This window comes from Rhinatrema bivittatum, chromosome 2 (genome assembly GCF_901001135.1).
Source record: "Rhinatrema bivittatum chromosome 2, aRhiBiv1.1, whole genome shotgun sequence".
In the NCBI taxonomy this organism is placed as follows: domain Eukaryota; kingdom Metazoa; phylum Chordata; class Amphibia; order Gymnophiona; family Rhinatrematidae; genus Rhinatrema; species Rhinatrema bivittatum.
The window spans coordinates 6,368,345-6,388,168 of NC_042616.1; the positions used below are offsets into that span (position 1 = coordinate 6,368,345).

General features: G+C 44.9%; 1 protein-coding gene across 2 annotated transcripts in view; it reads left to right on the forward strand.

The window, feature by feature from the left end:
- Positions 1-237: 237 nt before the first annotated feature.
- The window catches only part of LOC115083458 (oocyte zinc finger protein XlCOF6-like), a 34,095-nt gene continuing 14,508 nt past the window's right edge, over positions 238-19,824 (forward strand). Inside the window, exon 1 of one of the 2 annotated variants that reach the window (XM_029587289.1) lies at positions 238-347. The gene's annotated coding sequence lies outside the window, so the exon portion shown is untranslated. The remainder of the gene's footprint in view (positions 348-19,824) is intronic. The other variant, XM_029587290.1, reaches the window with a different exon arrangement.

A 19,824-nucleotide genomic window follows, 5' to 3' on the forward strand; every position in this document is an offset into this window, starting at 1 on the left:
TGTTTGCGGCGGGTGCCTTTTGTTATTTGCTACAGGAAGCCCTGCCAGTAGTCGCAGAGTGATGACGCAGGGACAGCAGCAGCTCCGCAAGCAGTCGCAGCGTGATGACGCAAGGGGCAGCAGCAGCTCCGCAAGCAGTCGCAGAGTGATGACGCAGGGGCAGCAGCAGCCGCCAATCGGAGGCGGCAGGAGGTGAGGTCGGCGGAAGGGGGCGGTGCCTGCGGAAGAGGAAGGCGCACGAGATCAGGCAGAGGGAGAGCTCCTCCCCCTCCCACGTGCTCCTAACCCGAGAATTTCCTTTTCTTAAGGAGAAATCAGCGATTGCAGTAAAAGCTCAGCCCCGCAGGGTAAGCGCGCGCTCTCTCTCGTTTTTCTTTTTCTGGGGTCCCTGCGACATTTTCTAGTTAAATGAGGGGGAGGGGGAGATCAGGGCTTTTTTTTAGATCCGACCCCCCTGCAGCCTCTCCGCCCCGCAGTCTCCCATCCTTAGGAGCTCCTCTGATTCTGCCTTTCTTTTCCCATACATTTGGCTTTTAATGCATTCAACATTAAAATGATAGGAGTGAGATGTCAGATTTGCAGATGACACAAAATTGTTCAGAGTAGTTAAATCACAAGCAGATTGTGATAAATTACAGGAAGACCTTGTGAGACTGGAAAATTGGGCATCCAAATGGCAGATGAAATTTAATGTGGATAAGTGCAAGGTGATGCATATAGGGAAAAATAACCCATGCTATAGTTACACAATGTTGGGCTCCCACCAGACCTCAGGCTGGAACATTGCCCGGTCACATTTAAGAAAAGACTCAAAACCTGGCTGTTCAAGCAGGCCTTTGCTGAATCATACGCCAGATGATCTTAAATCAACTCTATCACCAGTAACTCATTGACTCTTGCCTGCTTTCTCTCGATTCAGTCAAATGCTATATGTCCTACTTTAGCCCCAATTCCCAAGGCCCTTTGCCAATACCATGGTCTTAACCTAACCATTCTCTACCAGCCATGTATCATAGTTCGATATAGATATATATATATATATACCCTGGTTTGTTTCAACAGTTTCATGATCCTAGTTCTGTATTCCTCTGTTTTATGTAATTGCACTATTTGAGGCACTGTTATTGTTATTATGTAAACCGTTTTGATTTGTAACCTGTTACAAGAAATTCGGTATATAAAACTGTTAAATAAATAAATAAATTAGGTGCCACAACCCAAGAAACAGATCTAGGTGTCTTAGGGGATAACACATTGAAATCGTCGGCTCAGTGTGCTGCGGCAGTCAAAAAAGCAAACAGAATGTTAGGAATTATTAGGAAGGGAATGGTGAATAAAACGGAAAATGTCATAATGCCTCTGTATCACTCCATGGTGAGACCGCACCTTGAATACTGTGTACAATGCTGGTCGCCGCATCTCAAAAAGATATAATTGCGATGGAGAAGGTACAGAGAAGGGCGACCAAAATGATAAGGGGAATGGAACAGCTCCCCTATGAGGAAAGACCAAAGAGGTTAGGACTTTTCAGCTTGGAGAAGAGACGACTGAGGGGGGATATGATAGAGGTGTTTAAAATCATGAGAGGTCTAGAACGGGTAGATGTGAATCGGTTATTTACTCTTTCGGATAGTAGAAAGACTAGGGGGCACTCCATGAAGTTAGCATGGGGCACATTTAAAACTAATCAGAGAAAGTTCTTTTTCACTCAACGCACAATTAAACTCTGGAATTTGTTGCCAGAGGATGTGGTTAGTGCAGTTAGTATAGCTGGGTTTAAAAAAGGATTGGATAAGTTCTTGGAGGAGAAGTCCATTACCTGCTATTAATTAAGTTGACTTAGAAAATAGCCACTGCTATTACTAGCAACAGTAACATGGAATTGACTTAGGGGGTCATTTATCAAAATGCGATAAGGCGTTTTCGCATGCATTAAGGGCTTATCGCATGTGAAAAGCCTCATTAACGCATGCGATAGGCCGTTGATGCATGCGAAAACGTGTTTAATGTATGCGATAGCACCATATCATATGGTGCGAAGCAAACTTAGAAAATAGGAGGAGTTAGGGGCGGAGAGTGGGCTGGGTTAGTCTGTCTGCGAAGAGCTATCGCACAGCCGTAATGCCGATTTTAATAACACCTCTTTGAATTGCGTTAGGCTGTGCGATAGCTGCCGTGACCATGCGGTAAGGTTTCATCGCCTTCGCGATGTCTCCCGTAAGGCCTCTTTCAGGTGAATTGAAGGGCCCAGAACGAGAGAGAGAGAGAGAGACTGGCCATAATGTCATTCCCATAGGTAGGTATTTATATCCCTATGGGAGGCCCAGCTGGTAACTCGAGGTGGGGTTTAGGTAAGAGTGTAGGGGGTTAGGGGCCACTTTGACATTGTACATGACACCTACGAACAGAACAGTGGTCTCGTGAAGATTTGATGTCCTTTTGAGTGAGGAAACTCACTCCAAGATGAGATTTGGGCAATGTTCTCTCTACTTGACTTGATGGACTCTCTACCTGGGTAACATCAGCTAGGTGGAGAGAACATTGCCCAAATCTCATCTTGGAGTGAGTTTCCTCGCTCTAAAGGTCATCAAATCTTCACAAGAGACCACTGTTCTGTTCGTAGGTGTCATGTACAATGTCAAAGTAGCCCCTAACCCCCTACACTCTTACCTAAACCCCACCTCGAGTTACTAGGTGGGCCTCCCATAGGGATATAAATACCTACCTATGGGAATGACATTATGGCCAGTCTCTCTCTCTCTCTCTAAAATGGTCCACCCAGTGGTCATATGCAGGAAATACAACAGGTCTGACACCTATCGCAAATTCTGATAATGTTAGCTTTTCGCATAGGTAATTAGCGCAAATTGAGATAAACTACATTTTGGCATAAACCATGCCCTTTTGCTATCGCATGCGATACTTACCGCATTTTGATAAATCCAGGCCTTAGTTTTTTGGGTACTTGCCAGGTTGGATTGGCCACTGTTGGAGACAGGATGCTGGGCTTGATGGATCCTTGGTCTGACCCAGTATGGCATGTTCTTCGGATTTTGGGCGGGGGTCACAATTTTACCAGGAAAAATCCCCAGGAGACCTGGTGGCTTGTATAGGTGCTGCGTGACCCTCTGGTAATGAGAGGAAGAGGGGACTTTTCTTACAGGTCACAATTTTATTTGCATACAAAAACCTGAAATTTGTTCTGTTCGCTTTCCGTAACTTTATTTTGCTATTCTTATTATTTTGTAACTTTTATTCACTTTTCCTTCCTCTGTATTTTAATCCTTATTTACATATAAAATAGTTTTGCCAAACAGTGTGGTGGCCAGAACTGATTTTTGGGTGGGCACAAGGTTAAGGTGGGTGGGCTGTAGGCATGCAAGTCTGAGACCTACTAGTTGCACTCTTACTGATAAATAATGCCGTATACTGCACCCTACAGTGGCTTTCTGAGTAGCTTGCAACAGCCATTATGCATCATGCGTGAAACATTAAAACATTTTACCTCAAATGTTATACTGTAAAGCACTATGCTGAATTAATGTTTGAATGTAAACCGAGGTGATGTTACTCACGTGCCCCGGTATATAAAAAATCCGTAAATAAATAAAATAAATAAATAAACACCAGAATTACAGCTTCCTTATTAATCTATATTAGTTTATTTTATATTTATTGCAGTTTATAAATGCACAAGCATAGCAAAGAAAACAAACAATCAAAACCAATCAATTATGTAGTAAAACATGAATCCTCTTTGTAGAAAGCCAGAAATCATCATAACTACAAATAAAATATCAATAATCATCAGAATAGCTGCAGAGCAGAGCTAGGACATTTCACATTACAACTAATATGAAAAAAAAAAAATTCAAATGCTGGTGTCACCTCAGCAAAAAATATCCTTCCACTGCTATTTTGTGAAGTAACACAAACTCCTGCAAAGAAAGAGACATCTAGAACCTTGCCATACATTACAATCACAGCACTGACTCTCAGGACTCAAATAACAGCAACCTTACGAAAAAGCAGCAATGCAAATACTACACCAGGCCCTAGACCATTAATACGTCACCTACTGGAGTAACAGAACGAGATAGACTACTACAGAGAAACTGCACGCTGTCAGGAATACTGCACCTCAGTCACACACACACACAGGCAAAACAGAGACCGACCCCTTCCCAATACAGAAATAAGAGACTACAAATCAGAAATGCACATTTCCAAAGATGGCCTATTCAAATTGCTGAAATCTCAAAATGATTTTGTTATTTTCACCTTTGGTGTCTGAGCTTTGTATTTTTCTAATCAATTGGTCAAAGTCTCTTTTTTCTTATTTTTCCTTTGTTGCTCATTTTCTGATTCCTTTTCAGTGTCTTTCTTCTGCTACTTCCTTCTTCCCTTCCTCCCTCACATACACACACGCTTTCTCTTTCAGACTTCCTCACACACACAAGCTCTCAATCTCATATGCTCTCCCCACCCTACAAGCTTCATTCCCTCTATACACACTCGCACACACTCAAGCTCTCACTCTGTCACACACACTCCCCCCTAGTTCCCATTCTTATACACACCCAGGCTCCTATTCTTACACATCCCCAGGCTCCCATTCTTATACACACCCAGGCTTCCATTCTTGAACACACCCAGACACACACCCAGGCTACCATTCTCATACATTCTCGCCCACATAGACACATTCAAGCCCCCGTTCTCACCCACCTACGCACATTTTACATTTACAGTTAATACATTTATGAATCGCTTAGCACACGAGTGGTCTTGGCGATTAACAACTGTAACACACACAAAAATTCACATCTTCCCCGTTAGATCGGTGAGGCCTTCGAGGGATCTGGGAAGCTCCCGAGCCGCAAGTTCATCCTTAATCCTGAGGGCCTATCTCTCCAGGAAAATGGCGTGTAAGCTGTCCCACTGCCAATTTAATTCCATGGCCAGGGTACAGAATTCTATCGCATAGTCCGTTAAGGAGCAAGTTCCTTGGCGTAACTGTAAGAGATCAGAGCCCATGGCGGGAAGCCTACCTGCTTCCTCAAAAACCTGCTTAAAGGCTGAAATGAACTGTGGGAGATTTGAAATCCATGGGTCGGAGTGCTCCCACAAAGGGGAGGCCCATCCAGAAGGGATAGAATAAAAGTAGTCTTGCTTGACCAAATCATTCGGGAACAGCATTGATTGGAGGGTAAAATGCATATGGCATTGATTTAAGAATCCCCGACACCACTTGGGATATCCCGCATAATGAGGTGATGCTGGTAAGGAAATGACCGTCTGACCAGGATCGAAAGATGGCACGGAGGCCGCAGGGGATGGTGGTGGGGCGTTGAGCTGGGTCAGGGAGTCTTGGCGAGCGGCAAGATGGTTCACGTCCGCCACCACCTGTTCCAAGGCTGACTGGAGTTTTTGGAGCTTCAGAACGAGCCCGGGTACGGCCTTCAGCGCGGCCAAGTCCGCCGTGTGAGAATCCAATCGGGCGTTTAAGTGCTCTTTGGAAGTAGCCAATGCCTCCAAGAACCGTTGCTCTTCCTGGATCTTCTGTGCCAAGCCCGGAATAGGCTGGAGAGCGGATAGGTCCGCTGGGTCCATGGCCTTGGCAACCTGTTGTACTAGTGGTGGACCCTTGACCCGAAAAGGGGTTGACACTACCCGCAGGATAAGCCCTACGGGTCCCCACTGTCGGGAGGCAGAGCTGGCTGAGTGATGGAGGCCGACTGGAGCTTCGCCAATACCAGCCCACATTCCTCGCAGGTTGAGCCCTTGGGTACCGGGGCCGGCTGGTCTTAGGCGGGCCTCCGTCGGATGACTCCAAGTAGACGAGGTGGTAATCAGCTAGGGACCAGCAGAGATAATAGGAAGGCCGAAGCAGGTCCGGACAAGGCAGGGATCCAGAGATCGAGCACTAAAGAGAACCAGAGGCGAAGACAGGTGGTACCTGAGTACTAGTAGGCTGGAGCCTGAAAGGCCAAGTCCAGGGAGATACCAGAAGACATAGCAGAGAGCAGGCTCGCATCAGGGCAGGCAGCAGACATAGAAAGGTGGTCAAACGAGCGGGGGTCAAATCCAGAAGTCAATCCAGGCGCGGTCCAAACGTAGCAAGGGTCAAAAACAGAAGTCAGTTCAACAAAGCAAGGAAGGGACCAGGTACGGATCAGGAGAAGGAACCAGGAATGTAGACAGGATCAGCAACGAGCACACGGCAAGCATGGAGACCTGTTGCCAAGGCAAGCTCTGACTGTCTCCTTCTTTACGGCAACAGCTGACATGATGCCGGAGGAAGGGGCTGCAGTGGATGATGCTTTAGAGCGAGAAGCAAATCCACAGGCCGAAGTCATCTCTTTAAGCCCTGGCGCTCCTATTACTCCCTCCCTGCCACTTGCAAGTTTAAAAACGCTAGTTGGTCCCCTTATGCTGGATGAGGGTTCCAAGGATACAAACATTACCTCAAAGAACAGCTTAAGGAGAGGAGACCTTGCCACTGGGGGAGGGGAGGAATCCAGATCTGAACCGGAAATAATTTTACATCAAAAGTCATCTGAGATTACTATGGACATGTTATGGTCAGCAATTGAATCTTTGGAATTGGCAATAATCAAGCTGACTCAAACTACTACAAATTTCCAACAGAGAGTATCTAATTTGGAAAATACAGTTTCTCTATGTAATAATAAAGTGGCATTGAGTGATGAGCGGTTGGAAAAGGCGGAGATTGTACAAAAAAAATTTGGTTAAGTCTGATGTAATTAATGTAAAGAAACTAGAATTTCTTGAGAATTCTTTGAAATATTCCAACCTGAGGGTCCTGAACTTTCCCCATGCAGAATGTAATAACTGCAGGGGAAATGTTCAAGGAATATCTACAATATATATTGAAAATGCCTAGTCAATCACTACCGGCGTTAGCAAAGGCTTACTATTTGCCTTTAAGATCTGAAAGAGAACATCTAGTCGGAAATTTGGAGCCAGAGGTTCCTATTAATTTGTCTGAGGTAATAGAAACTTCAATTGACACTGAAATACCCCTTAGAACTACACTTCTTGTATCTTTCTTGTTTTCAACTGAGAGAGACTGTTCTCTGTTTATTTCTCAGGCATTGCTTAGAAAGGTTTCATGGACAAAAGGTATGGATATATCCAGACCTAGCAAGGATGACCCAATTGAGAAGGAAAGAATTCTTGATTAAAATACGAAGTCCTTGCTAGGGGAGCTGGATTTATACTGAAATTTCCATGCAGATGTGAATTAAAGTATTTGGAACAGAAATATGTCTTCTTTGAGACATCTCAATTATGGGCATTCTTGGATTCCCATCCCCCAAATGTGGGAATTGGTTAAGAGCAAAATAAAGAGATCCAGCTGTTATCTCTAAATAGAATGAGAAAAGCGATTTATCACTTTTTCTCTATATTTGTTTCCTATATATCACTCATTTGTAATTGGTTTTCCCCTGGTAATGCCTTGAGAGAAAACAGAGAATGAATATTATTATTCTGAAGTATAGAAATTGTTACCTTATTTTGATACATTTCTTTATCTGTATACAATTATAATGTTTGTTATGATTTTGAAAATGCAGAAATAAATTTAAAAATAATAGTGCAATATTATAACATAAAAACAAAAAATACAGAAAATGCACTTCAAACAAAGTAAAATTAAAAGTACGCAAACCTAAACAAGAAGGTTTTTAGAAGAACTCTTAAATCTTTTAAGGATGCAAATTGCTGCAATTCAATGGGGAGAGAGTTCCAAAATTCAGGGGCCGCAACAGAAAAGGAGCATTTGCGGGTGAGGTGAAGGCATGTCATATTGGGAGAAGGAACTTCAAGAAAATTGCTTTGTGAGGAGCGTAGGGAGCATGCTGGTTGATAGAATTTAAGTAAGGAGTTCGCCCAGGGACAAGAATCATCATGGCTTAGTTTGTAAACAGTAATACCTAATTTGTATTTGATACGTTCCATGAAAGGGAGCCATTTAGGCCAGATAGTAAATGGAGTCTGAAAAATCCTTGTTTAATCACTTGTAGAATTTGTGGCTTAAAGGAGAGCGTATTATCTAAAACAATACCTAAGCTTTTGACTTGATTGTTAATTGTAAATGAAACAGAATTAATAGAGAGAGATGATTGGGAAATAGAATATGGACTGGATAATGATAGAAATTCAGTTTTTGACATGTAAAGTGTGAGTTTGTTGTGCTCTAGCCAAGATTTGATTGAAGAAAATCAAAGATTGTGATTTTTGTGTGTCAGCCCAAGTTGAACAGATTCGAATGAGAAATTGAATATCATCTGAGTATAATTGATACGCATCTGTCAGATTTGATAAAACTCTGCAAATTGGTGTTAAGTAGATGTTAAACATTAGGGAGGAGAGGGCAGAGCCTTGAGGGACTCTACTTCTAATGTGAGAAGATGTTGCTACATCTCTATGAATTTTGACCTGGGATCAGTTTGACAAGTAAGAGCGAAACCAGGATAACACTGTGCCAGATAAGCCTGTTTCTTGAAGTCGGAAGAGCAAAATGTTGTGGTCCACAGTATCAAAAGCTGAGGAAATGTCCAGGGGAAACCAACATGAACTGATAACCATTATCAATGCCTCTTCTGATTGTGTCTGTTAAGGATAGAAGAAGAAGTTCTGTATTGAGTGCACGACAGAAACCAAAGTATTGAGGGTCGAGGAGCTTGAATTTTTCAACGTGATCTGAAAGCTGTGTTAATATTGAAGCTTCTAAAACTTTCAAGAAAAAAGGTAGTGAGGAAATAGGTCTGTAATTGGAAAGATCGGATGGGTCAAGATTAATTTTTTTTAGTAATGGACGAACAACTTCGTGTTTAAGGCTATCTGGAACGACGCCTTCTTTGAGAGACAAATTAATGAGACGAGAGAAAAGTGGAGCCAAGGAATCTTTGGCCGCTTTAAATCAAGAGGAAGAGCTGAGACATGTGGGCAAATTGTAGTATTGGATTTGGCAATGTAATTAGAACAGAGCTTTCCAAAGTGTGTGTCGCGACACTTTACTGTGTCGCCTGAGGTGTGCCGGTGTGTCGCGCAAGCCCGGTGCACGTGACACACCGGCAAGTGCAGGGACCGGGAACCCATGGCTCCGAGCCAGATATGCTGCATCTGGCTCGCAGACAAGTATCGCCACACTTTCCCGCTGACCCAGCTGCTCCCCGGTCCTCCTCCGCCCGGGCGGAACGCGGCAGGACAGCTGGAGTCAGCGGCACCGGCGCGCTCTCTTCTTCCCGCCCCCCCCCCCCCCCATCGGCCCGAAGAAAAGAAGACTGCAGCGCGGCTCGGAGGAAAATGTTCAACCGCGGCCGATGGGACTCCGCCTCCGCGAGGGCTGAAAATGAAGAGGTTAGCGTTGGGAGGAGGCTGCTGCTGCCGCGAGTTCCCGGGGTGGGGGAGAGAGAGAGTGAGCACTCTCTCTCTCCCCACCCCGGGAACTCGCGGCAGCAGCAGCCTCCTCCCCCCAACGCTAACCTCTTCATTTTCCTCCGAGCCGCGCTGCAGTCTTCTTTTCTTCGGGCCGATGCCGATCGCACTAGCGTGGCCTCTTCTTGCCGCGCACTCACCCGATACTCTCCACTTCCTCTTCCGGGCCGCGGGGCCCTGTGTGTGTATGAGAGAGTGAGAGATTGCATGTATGTGAATGATTGAGAGCCTGTACATGTGAAAGAGAGTATGTCTGTGATTGAGAGCCTGCCTGTGAGAGAGAGAGCATGAATGTAAGTTTACCATTGGGAACCTGTATGTGTAAGTTTGTGATTGAAAACCTGTTTGTGTGAAAGAGTATGTGTGTATGATTGAGATCCTTTGTGTGTGAGAGAAATCATGTGTATGTATGATTAAGAGCCTGTGTGTATGTGTGTGATTGAGAGCTGGTTTAGGTGATTGAGTATGTGATTGAGAGCCTGTGTTTAAATGAGAGAGAGAGACCATGTGTGTCTGTGTGTGATTGAGAGCTGATTTAGGTGAGGGAGCATGTGAGTATGTGATTGAGAGCCTGTGTGTAAATGAGAGAAAGAGAGGACATGTTTGTAAGCATGTGAATGAGAGTCTGTGTGTGAGAGAAAAAGACAGCATGTATGTGTGTGATTGAAAGCCTGTGTGTCTGTAAGCGTGAAAAGATAGACAGCATGTGTGTAAATGTGTAATTAAGAGCCTATATAAGTGAGAGAGAAAAAACATGTGTATATGTGAGTACTGAGAGCATGTGTGTATAGGTGTGTCATTGAGAGCCAGTGTGAGAGAGAGCGCTGGTATGTGACTGAGAGAGGAGAAAGTTCCAAGCAAACCACCCCTCCTCCTGCTAATTCAGAACAATCTCAGGACACCTGGATAACAAACGTTCCCAGGTATGCAGAGCAAAAAAATGTTTGTATCCTTATTATTTTTCATTACTGGGTCTTTGTGTCTGCTATTTTGAAATATTTTGTTGGTATCTGGAAATGTTTTATATGAGTTTTTAATTATTGGATATTCCACTCATCAGCTGTTTCGAAATATGTTCTTTTTGTTAGTACAGTTTTACTGCTGATGATTTTATATTTCTTGATTTGTTTTATAAGGATGGGTGATGTTTCTTTTTTCCTTTGTTACACTGCATACAACCTCTGGTTTGCTAGTAGACTGAATTACTGTGTCCCGAAATTATGTTTGTCTAAAAAGTGTGTCACCAACATGAAAAGTTTGGAAAGCTCTGAATTAGAAACTTCTAATGAGGAGACATAATCAAATTGTTCCCAAGGAGGCAAAACAGAGGTAAGTTGTTCAGAGTACCAGTTTGGAATTTTTCTAAAGTTAAATTGAGAAATTTGAGAAAAGACTTGGCTAAGAACGTGTTTGAGAAATGTAAATCTGGTGGCGATGAGTTAGTTAAACGTCTGACAATGTTAAAGATAATTTTTGGGTTGATTAAAGAGGAGTAGTATTTTTTCTTGGCTTCCAAGATACAAGTCTGATAGGCTTTAAGAGCTGCTCTAAAGGCTTGGGCAAGGAAAGAAGAGGAGGGCTTGCGCCAAGCACGTTCTGCTATCCTGAGTTTATGACGAGCTTGTTTAACTTCAGGAGACAGCCATAGCTGAGATTGAGAAGAGTTTTTTCTTTATTATTTTCTCTTTATTAATTATAATAACAATTTGACAAGAAACTGTTGTGTTTGTGGCATAAGTTGACCCTTGGTTGAGGTGGCGATGACTCCTCCCACGGGGAGGAGCCCCGTGAGGAACCACAATAGGCTAGACACAGTAGGAAGCGGACACAGAGGAAGGAAGCTTTATTACACTGCTGTAGATGTAGTTGATGTCCTAGGTCGGACAGTACTGGCCTGTGGAATCACAGAGAAAGCTCCGGCAAATGTAGTAGATGGAATGAAGATTCTCACTCAGTAGTAGCGAAGGTCCAGTAGTGTTTCGTGGCGCGGGATAACCTGTGGACCTGGAGAGTTGGAATCAGAGAGAGCTCGGAGCATAGCTGTACTCACAGGATAGCAGTGAAGAGCCTCCGTCAGTAATAGGGTGACGGGAGAAGCCCATAGTCCGAACAGTAGAATACCCAAGCAGGATAGACCCTCAAGGAGCGAGTGCCTAGGGCGTCCGGGTATCTGAAAAGAAACAGACAAGACCCCCGAGCCACTTGGACTTAGGAGCGGACACAGGAGATGTGGAAGATGATCCTGGAAGAAGAGAGTCCAAAGAGGAGAACGAGGCCAGAGACCAACAGGGACTTCACCACTGGAGGCCCGTGGTCCCCCCGAGAGGAGCCCGTGAGGACCCGGGCCGCTTGGACTTAGGCGCGGTCTCCGGAGGATGGTGGTCTTGACGAGAAATCCAAATTGGGGCAGGCAGCAGAGATGCAAGACGAGGAAGCAAACCAAGAGTCGGGGCAGGCAGCAGAGGTGCAAGACGAGGAAGCAAACCAAGAGTCGGGGCAGGCAGCAGAGGTGCAAGACGAGGAAGCAAACCAAGAGTCGGGGCAGGCAGCAGACAGCAGAGATGAGGGCAAGCCAGAAGTCAGGACAGGCAGCAAAGCAGGATACCAAAGAATAAGCCGAAGCTAGGAGCCAGGAAGACAAGCCAAGGGGACGCAGGAACAGGAGCATGCACGGACGGGCTGGAACAGGGACGAGACTGGAGCAGGACTCAGGATCAAGCAGGAGCAAGGACGGCAACTAGCAGACTCAAAGAGCAAACCTTGTTGCAAGGCAAGCGGGAAGTGAGCTTGGGACTTCCTTAAATAGTCCCAGCTGATAATGAGTGCTCTGGGGCTGGGCCGAGGTTTTCCCGCGCTGGCCCCTTTAAATCTAGGAGGAAGGCGCGTGCGTCTAGGGGGCGGAACCAGGCAGGACGAGTCGCTGGCATCGTCCTCGTGAGGAGGATGTGGAGGGAAAGCCCCGATGTGGCCGGCCCATGACCGGAGCGGCTGCCGGTGGGGGGACCTGCTGCAAATAGCAAGTCCGGGAACGAGGGCCCTCGGAGCGAGTACCAGTTCCAGACTGCGATCTGAAAAGCAAAAGAGAAAATGAGGCCCCCAAGGAGCGGGTACCCCTGGTAAGTCTGAGGAGGCAGAGTAGCTTAGGTAGTGAAACGCCCTTGCTAATTCGCTTCGTTAGTGATTTCAGAGACCTTAAATATCCGGTGAGGATGACGTCACCTCAGGGGGACGCCCCTGAGGTTCCCGCCACTGCTGGTACTACAGTCGGGGCCGCACCGCACATGCGCCCTTAGGCTCTGGGGAAACATGGCAGTGTGCAGCGTCTAGCCAGTCTGGGGACGGCAAGAGGACACTGCGGCAGCCAAACTTCCAACAGGCAAAGAGGGAGCTGCCAAGGCGGTAAGGTGGACGTAGTGGAGACGTCGGGCAGCAACGGTCACCACATAGAGATAGAGGAGGAGTTGATGTGCTGAGGCCTAGGAAGAGTCCTCCTGCTAATCCTAGGCCTGCATGTTTCCCGGACAGATGGGACAGGTCTGGACGACATGACTGCCCCGACTCTTGGTTTGCTTCCTCGTCTTGCATCTCTGCTGCCTGCCCCGATTTGGATTTCTCGTCAAGACCACCATCCTCCGGAGACCGCGCCTAAGTCCAAGCGGCCCGGGTCCTCACGGGCTCCTCTCGGGGGGACCACGGGCCTCCAGTGGTGAAGTCCCTGTTGGTCTCTGGCCTCGTTCTCCTCTTTGGACTCTCTTCTTCCAGGATCATCTTCCACATCTCCTGTGTCCGCTCCTAAGTCCAAGTGGCTCGGGGGTCTTGTCTGTTTCTTTTCAGATACCCGGACGCCCTAGGCACTCGGCCACAATACATGCATAACCCCATGCGTTTGCGAAAACGTCTCTCTTTAGAAGTTAAATGACTTTGTCCTAATTGCATAGGCTCGTCTTCTTCTGTGAGAGTAGACGGGGAACTTGCGGCAATAGGCATAAGTTTAGGACAGTTAGTTTCTGGGACGTGCTTCCAGGGACTCTAGGCCTCCTGAGTCCGGTCTCGAATTCGGCAGTCAATTCTCCCGGCCAGTTCCATGAGGGACGTGAGGGTATCAGGCAAATCACGATCCACCAATTCGTCCTTCACACGAGAGTTGAGACCCTCCATAAAGAGAGCACGCAGACATCCTGGATCCCAGTGTAGTTCGGATGCAAGGGTCTTGAATTCGATCACATACTCTGGTAGCGGCTTGTTACTTTGCTGGAGATGTAGTAGGGTAGATCCAGCAATGGTTTGGCGAGCCGGGTCATTGAAAACAGACTTGAAAAGTTTCAGAAATCCTGATAAGTTGTTCAGGATAGGATCTCCACGTGCCCATAAAGGTAAAGCCCAGGCCAGAGCTTTCCCATCAAGCAGAGATAGGATGTAGGTGGTCTTAGAGGCTTCTGTGGGAAAGAGGGTAGGCTGCAGTGAGAAATGCATTCTGCATTGGTTGATAAACCCTCTGTACATCCGTGCTTTGCCCGTGAAGCGGGTAGACGTGGATAAAGGTACAGTAGTATTGACATTCACCACTGGAGACAGTAGTTCTTTCACCGGAGTTGCTGAGGTATTCAGTTGTGCATGTAACTGATTAAATGCGGCAGCCAGGTTCTCCAAAGACTTGTGTTGCTCGATGATCCGCTGGGCTAGGCCTGGAATGGCCTGCAAGGCTGTGAGTTGAGTCGAGTCCACAATCTGTTGTGTTTGTGGCATAAGTGGAGGGCCCCGAGGAACGGGTACCCAGAGCTTCGATAGCCAGCGAAACCACGGAGGGTGGAGCGAGGTAGAATCCAAGTGAGCAGCTCAGAAGCGGTCAGAGTCGCAGAACTGAAGTTTTTGCTAACTCGAAGTGGAGCGGAGTGAAGGCTTAAGTACCCAGAGGTACTGACGTCATGCAGTGGGGCCGCCCTTGAGGTTCCCGCCATGACATCTACAATAACGTGGGTGGCGTGCACACGCGCACCCTAGGAGGCCTCAGGAAATCATCATGGCAATCGGAAATGCCCTTGCCGGTTCGGGGATGCCGAAGGGTTCAGCATTCAGTGGTGGAGGCAGCCATCTTCCTAAGGGAGGCGGAGAGTGGAAGAAGAGAGGTGAGGCAGAGCAATTGCAGCCGTCTGCAACCGACAGCCATAACAGAAACAAAACCCCGCTCCCGACTTCAACCCAGTGACACCACCTCCTCTGCCAGGGCTCGAAAGGCCCAACCGGCACGTGAGCCCACTCACCCTTGACATACAAGGGAGCCGTGCAGAGGAAGTGAAAACAAAAACAAACCGGAGACCTAAAAAAAAAAACCAAGAGCGGGAGAGAACCGAACACAAAAAATAATAAAAGAAAAACAAAGAAAAGAAAAGAAGAACACATCGTGGTGAGTGGTAACCATGCCCCCTAAAAGGCACCCGGCCAATCAGAGGGCAGCGTCAAGATCTTTAAATTTAAGCGCTCACCGACGGATGCGCGACGTCCGGCGCACAACCTAAGGGGCTTGCCCCTTAGTGCACCCCTTTGTGAGACCCAAGACCCAGGACAAGAATATCTGCACCTATACAACCTTTTTCCCACTACTTTCGGATATAACAACTAGTTCAACCTCATGCGCTCACCCATCCTACCACAATATTAATACAACTCGCAGAGATCTTTCCTATTTACCCACTCCGCATTCATACAGATCTCATCAATCAACCTCCAGCACTCTTCACCTGGACTTCAATCAGCCTCCAGCGCTCATCACCTCCAGCACTCTTCACCCGGACCTCTATCAGCCTCCAGCACTCATCACCTGGACCTCAATCAACCCCTATCTCTCATCCAGATCTCATTACTCTCTCTTCTAACCCCTTCCAGATCTCAACAATCATCCTCCAGCACCCATCATGTACTAACCCAACACCACAAACTAAGCTACTGCAACTTCTATATACTTCTTAAATTTTCCCCCTGCACTTACTACGAACTCCAAGCATCTACCGGGGAGACCATTAACCACAAACAAAAAACAAACAGACACTCCAAAGATGGCGACACCAACTAACTCTCATCTTCAGAACAGACACCTAATAAACATCCCACTAATGAAAAATAACAAAAACATACTTTGTCTCACCTTCCTCTTCATCAATACTCAATCCTTAACCAAAAAATACATGTTAATATCTGACATATTACAAGAAAAAAACCCCGATTTCATTGCCATAACAGAAACCTGGTTCAAAAATACCAATCAAGTCCTACTGAACCAACTTGATAACAGTGCCTATGATACTTTTTCAATCCCTCGCAAATCCCGAAGAGGAGGTGGTCTACTCCTTCTCATAAAAAAAATCTCTCAATGAAAATGATCCCACACAACCTCCCAAAACAATATGAAATAGCGCTCTTCGACTCTCAAAACCTGCAAATATGCCTAGTTTACTGCCCACCCAAACTTCTAGACAGTAACATCTCCCCGCTCCTTGAATTCCTAATTACAAACATCAACATGAAAAAACCAACAATCATTCTTGGCGACTTCAACCTCCATACGGATGCCAACCCCAGATCACTAAACTGCCAAACCCTTCTAGACATGATATCAAGTTTAAATTGCATCCTACAAGTGAACAACCCCACACACAAAGCAGGACACACACTGGACCTGATTTTCACTAATAGCTATTTCTCAGATACATCCATTTCATACAGCCCAGTCCCCTGGTCTGATCACCATCTCTTACAATGCAAGACCCAAATGAACTCCAGCAACTCAACCAAAACAAATGAAACACAAAGATTCTTCAAATACCGACCACCATTTCAAACCGATCTTCTCCAACAAGAGCTGAGATATCAAATAGCAAATCTCGACCTCTCAAATATAAATAATGCTATCCAATCCTGGTTTCAAATCATTGAAGAAACCGCAAACAACATTAACCCAGAGAAATTAAAATGGCTAAAGAACAAGAGAGAACAACAGAATCCTTGGTTCAATACCACACTAAAAAACATGAAATCGGCCCTCAGGAAACTCGAAAAAGAATGGCAAAAAGACAAAACAGCCCGTATCACAGCAGAGATACCGCACACAACCAGCCGCCTACAAAACAACAATCCAGAACACGAAACGTGACTACTACGGTCAAAAAATAAAAAACTCCACCAACAAATCCAAATCTCTGTTCAGCAAGGTAAACAACCTCATCGCCGAAAACATCAACCCCCAACGCAACCGTAACCAAAAAGTTAAGCCAAGATTTAGCCATCTTCTTTAAGAACAAAATTTCCAAAATAACTGATGCCTTCAACACCCCATCAATCATAGAAAATCAAATATCAACAAACAACATAACTCCATGGTTTGATTTCAAACCTATCTCCAACATGGGAACAGAAAAAATGCTGAGAGAAATAAACCCAGCGCGTCATGACATGGACACCATCCCCACCCGAGTGCTAAAGGAAATCGCTCACTCCTTAGCCCCGACAGTCGCAGCAATCATCAACAAAATCACTCGAGGAAGGCGAGCTTCCTACCAAGCTAAACATCGCTACAATCACACCATTACTAAAGAAGAAAAACCTTAACCCAGAAGACTTGAACAATTACCGCCCAATATCAAACCGACCCCTCTTTGCTAAATTGACGGAGAAGGCGGTCCTGAAACAACTCAACGAACATCTTGACGACCACAAAATACTATATCCCACACAACACGGATTTAGGAAAAACCTCAGCACAGAAACCCTCCTACTCAACCTTTCCGATACCATACTAAGAGGCTTCGATAACAAACTAGGTCACCTACTGATCCTCCTCGACCTTTCCGCAGCCTTTGACACAGTTGACCACAAAAGGCTTATTTCTAGCCTAGAAACCATTTGGCTCGCTGGCAAAACCCTAAGCTGGTTCACCTCTTTCCTTAAAAACAGGTTTTTCAAAGTCTCCTTCAACAACTCATCTGATGCTATCCCCCTTGAAACAGGAGTACCACAAGGGTCTGCACTATCGCCCATACTATTCAATATCTACCTTCTACCTTTGTGCCAACTCCTATCAAGCCTAGGCATCACTTACTACATGTACGCTGATGACATACAACTCCTCATTCCAATCACTTCCACCATAGAAGATGCAATGTCAAGAGCAGGCTCACACCTTGATGCAATTCGAAATATGCTCAACAACCTAAAATTATGTTTAAACATGAGCAAAACCAAATGCATTCTAATCGTTAGAAAAAACTCAGGATCAATAACCACACCACCCTTCCAAATTGACAACATTCGCATTCAACTTAAAGACAACGTAAAAGATCTTGGCATATGGATTGACAATGAACTAAACTACAAAAAACACATTACAACAAGAACAAAAGAAGGCTTCCATAAACTTCAAATACTCAAACACCTAAAACCGATGCTTCACCTCCATGATTTCAGAACCATCTTACAAGTCCTCATCTTTTCCAGTCTGGACTACTGCAACTCTCTCCTGATAGGACTACCTAAAATGACCTTAAAACCACTGCAGTTACTTCAGAATGCCGCTGCCAGAGTCCTGACTGGTAAAAGGAAATCAGACCACATAACCCCCGTATTCAACAAATTACATTGGCTACCGGTAGAGAAAAGAATAGAGTTCAAAGTTCTTACAATTCTACACAATACAATTCATAAAGTAGACAACACAGCCCTGGACAATATCATACATATACACAGGTCACTACGTACGACAAGGTCAACAAGTAAACTTCATCTTGATGTGCCATCACTACCTCTAGCCAAACTGTCCTCCACAAGAAACAGAGCCATCTCCATCATTGGCCCGAAATTATGGAACTCGTTACCTCATCACCTGAGCTCTCAAGAAAACATTAAATCTTTTAAAAAAGATCTTAAAACTTGGCTATTCAGCCAAACATTGAAAGACAGCATAGGATAAGACAACAGACCACACCCATTGCATGTCCCACCTCGGGCATGCAATCTCTCTCCAACGACTACCTCTCTGACTCACAGAAACCTTCTCGATTTTTTATTCTTTATCAGCTGTCCCCTTACATGATTTGAGCACAGATATATACCTCACTATATTGTAGATATTGATTTGTATTAAGTTATTGTTCAGAACCAGTTTCTGTTTTCTGTTAAATGCTTTAAATGTAACAGGTTTTTGTAAATGTAAACCGGAGTGAAGGCAATTTCTGCTATACCTCGGTATATAAAAAATGCTAAATAAATAAATGTCAATAGTGAGGACATTAATATAACAGCAAGCAAAAAGCAAATATCCCAAAGAGGAAATACATAATATTAATATCCCAGGTACCATGCAGAGGGGGAGCCAAGATTCTAAAGAGCATTTCCAATCAGCAAACAAATTAAAGAAAATAAGGAGAGTATCCCCATTAATTCAGCATTGCAATAACTACTTAGCTGTATTTCCTAATAAAGCATAAGAAGCTAGGAAGGACTTCAAATCCAAAGGTTCAAAGTAAATATATTTAACATTATTAATTCTGATAATGCATTTGCAAGGATATCGAATTGTGATCTGTGCTCCTATTTGTCTAGCTTGATGGCAAAGAGCTAGAAATTCCTTCCTCCTCTGCTGAGTAGATTTTACAATATCCGGAAAGATCCATAGTTTCTGTCATAATATGGAGCTTGTCTATTACGTAGAAATAATTTGAGAACCAAGTCTCTTATCAGATGGAAAAATAAATTTAACCAATAACGTTCCATGCTTTTCAATTTGTTCTTCTCCTGAAGATTCCAAAAAAACAGACAAATCAGCAATTGGGGGTTCCGAGCCCAATACGCACTCAAGTTCCCATTCTCGCCCACCCACCCACACGCATTTTCAAGTTCCTATTCTCACCCACCCACACGCATTTTCACGCTCCCATTCTCACCCACTCACACACACGCATTTCATGCTCCCATTCTCACCCACTTACACTTACATTACAGCAGGTTTATTGCTCTCAGATAAAAATGTCACATCATTAGTGGCAGTGGAAGGTATGATCACATCTCCTGTGTTAAAAGATCTTCACTGGCTCACTGTACACAGTCATTCTTAGTTGAAACTGATGGTGATATTCAGAAATAAAAGGTTTGATGTCTTCCAAGTTGGAACATTATGAACCATTGATGTCACTGAGGGCTGAAGCAACAGGAATGCTTCTGTTCCTTCTGCTCGTGAGTACTGAATGCTAATAACACATAAGAGAGCCTTTACTTTCTCCTATTCTTCCAGCTGAGTTCAGGATGGAGTGTGATTTAAGAGTGTTTGAAAATGTATTGTTTTATTTGTAACTGAAAATACAGGTATCT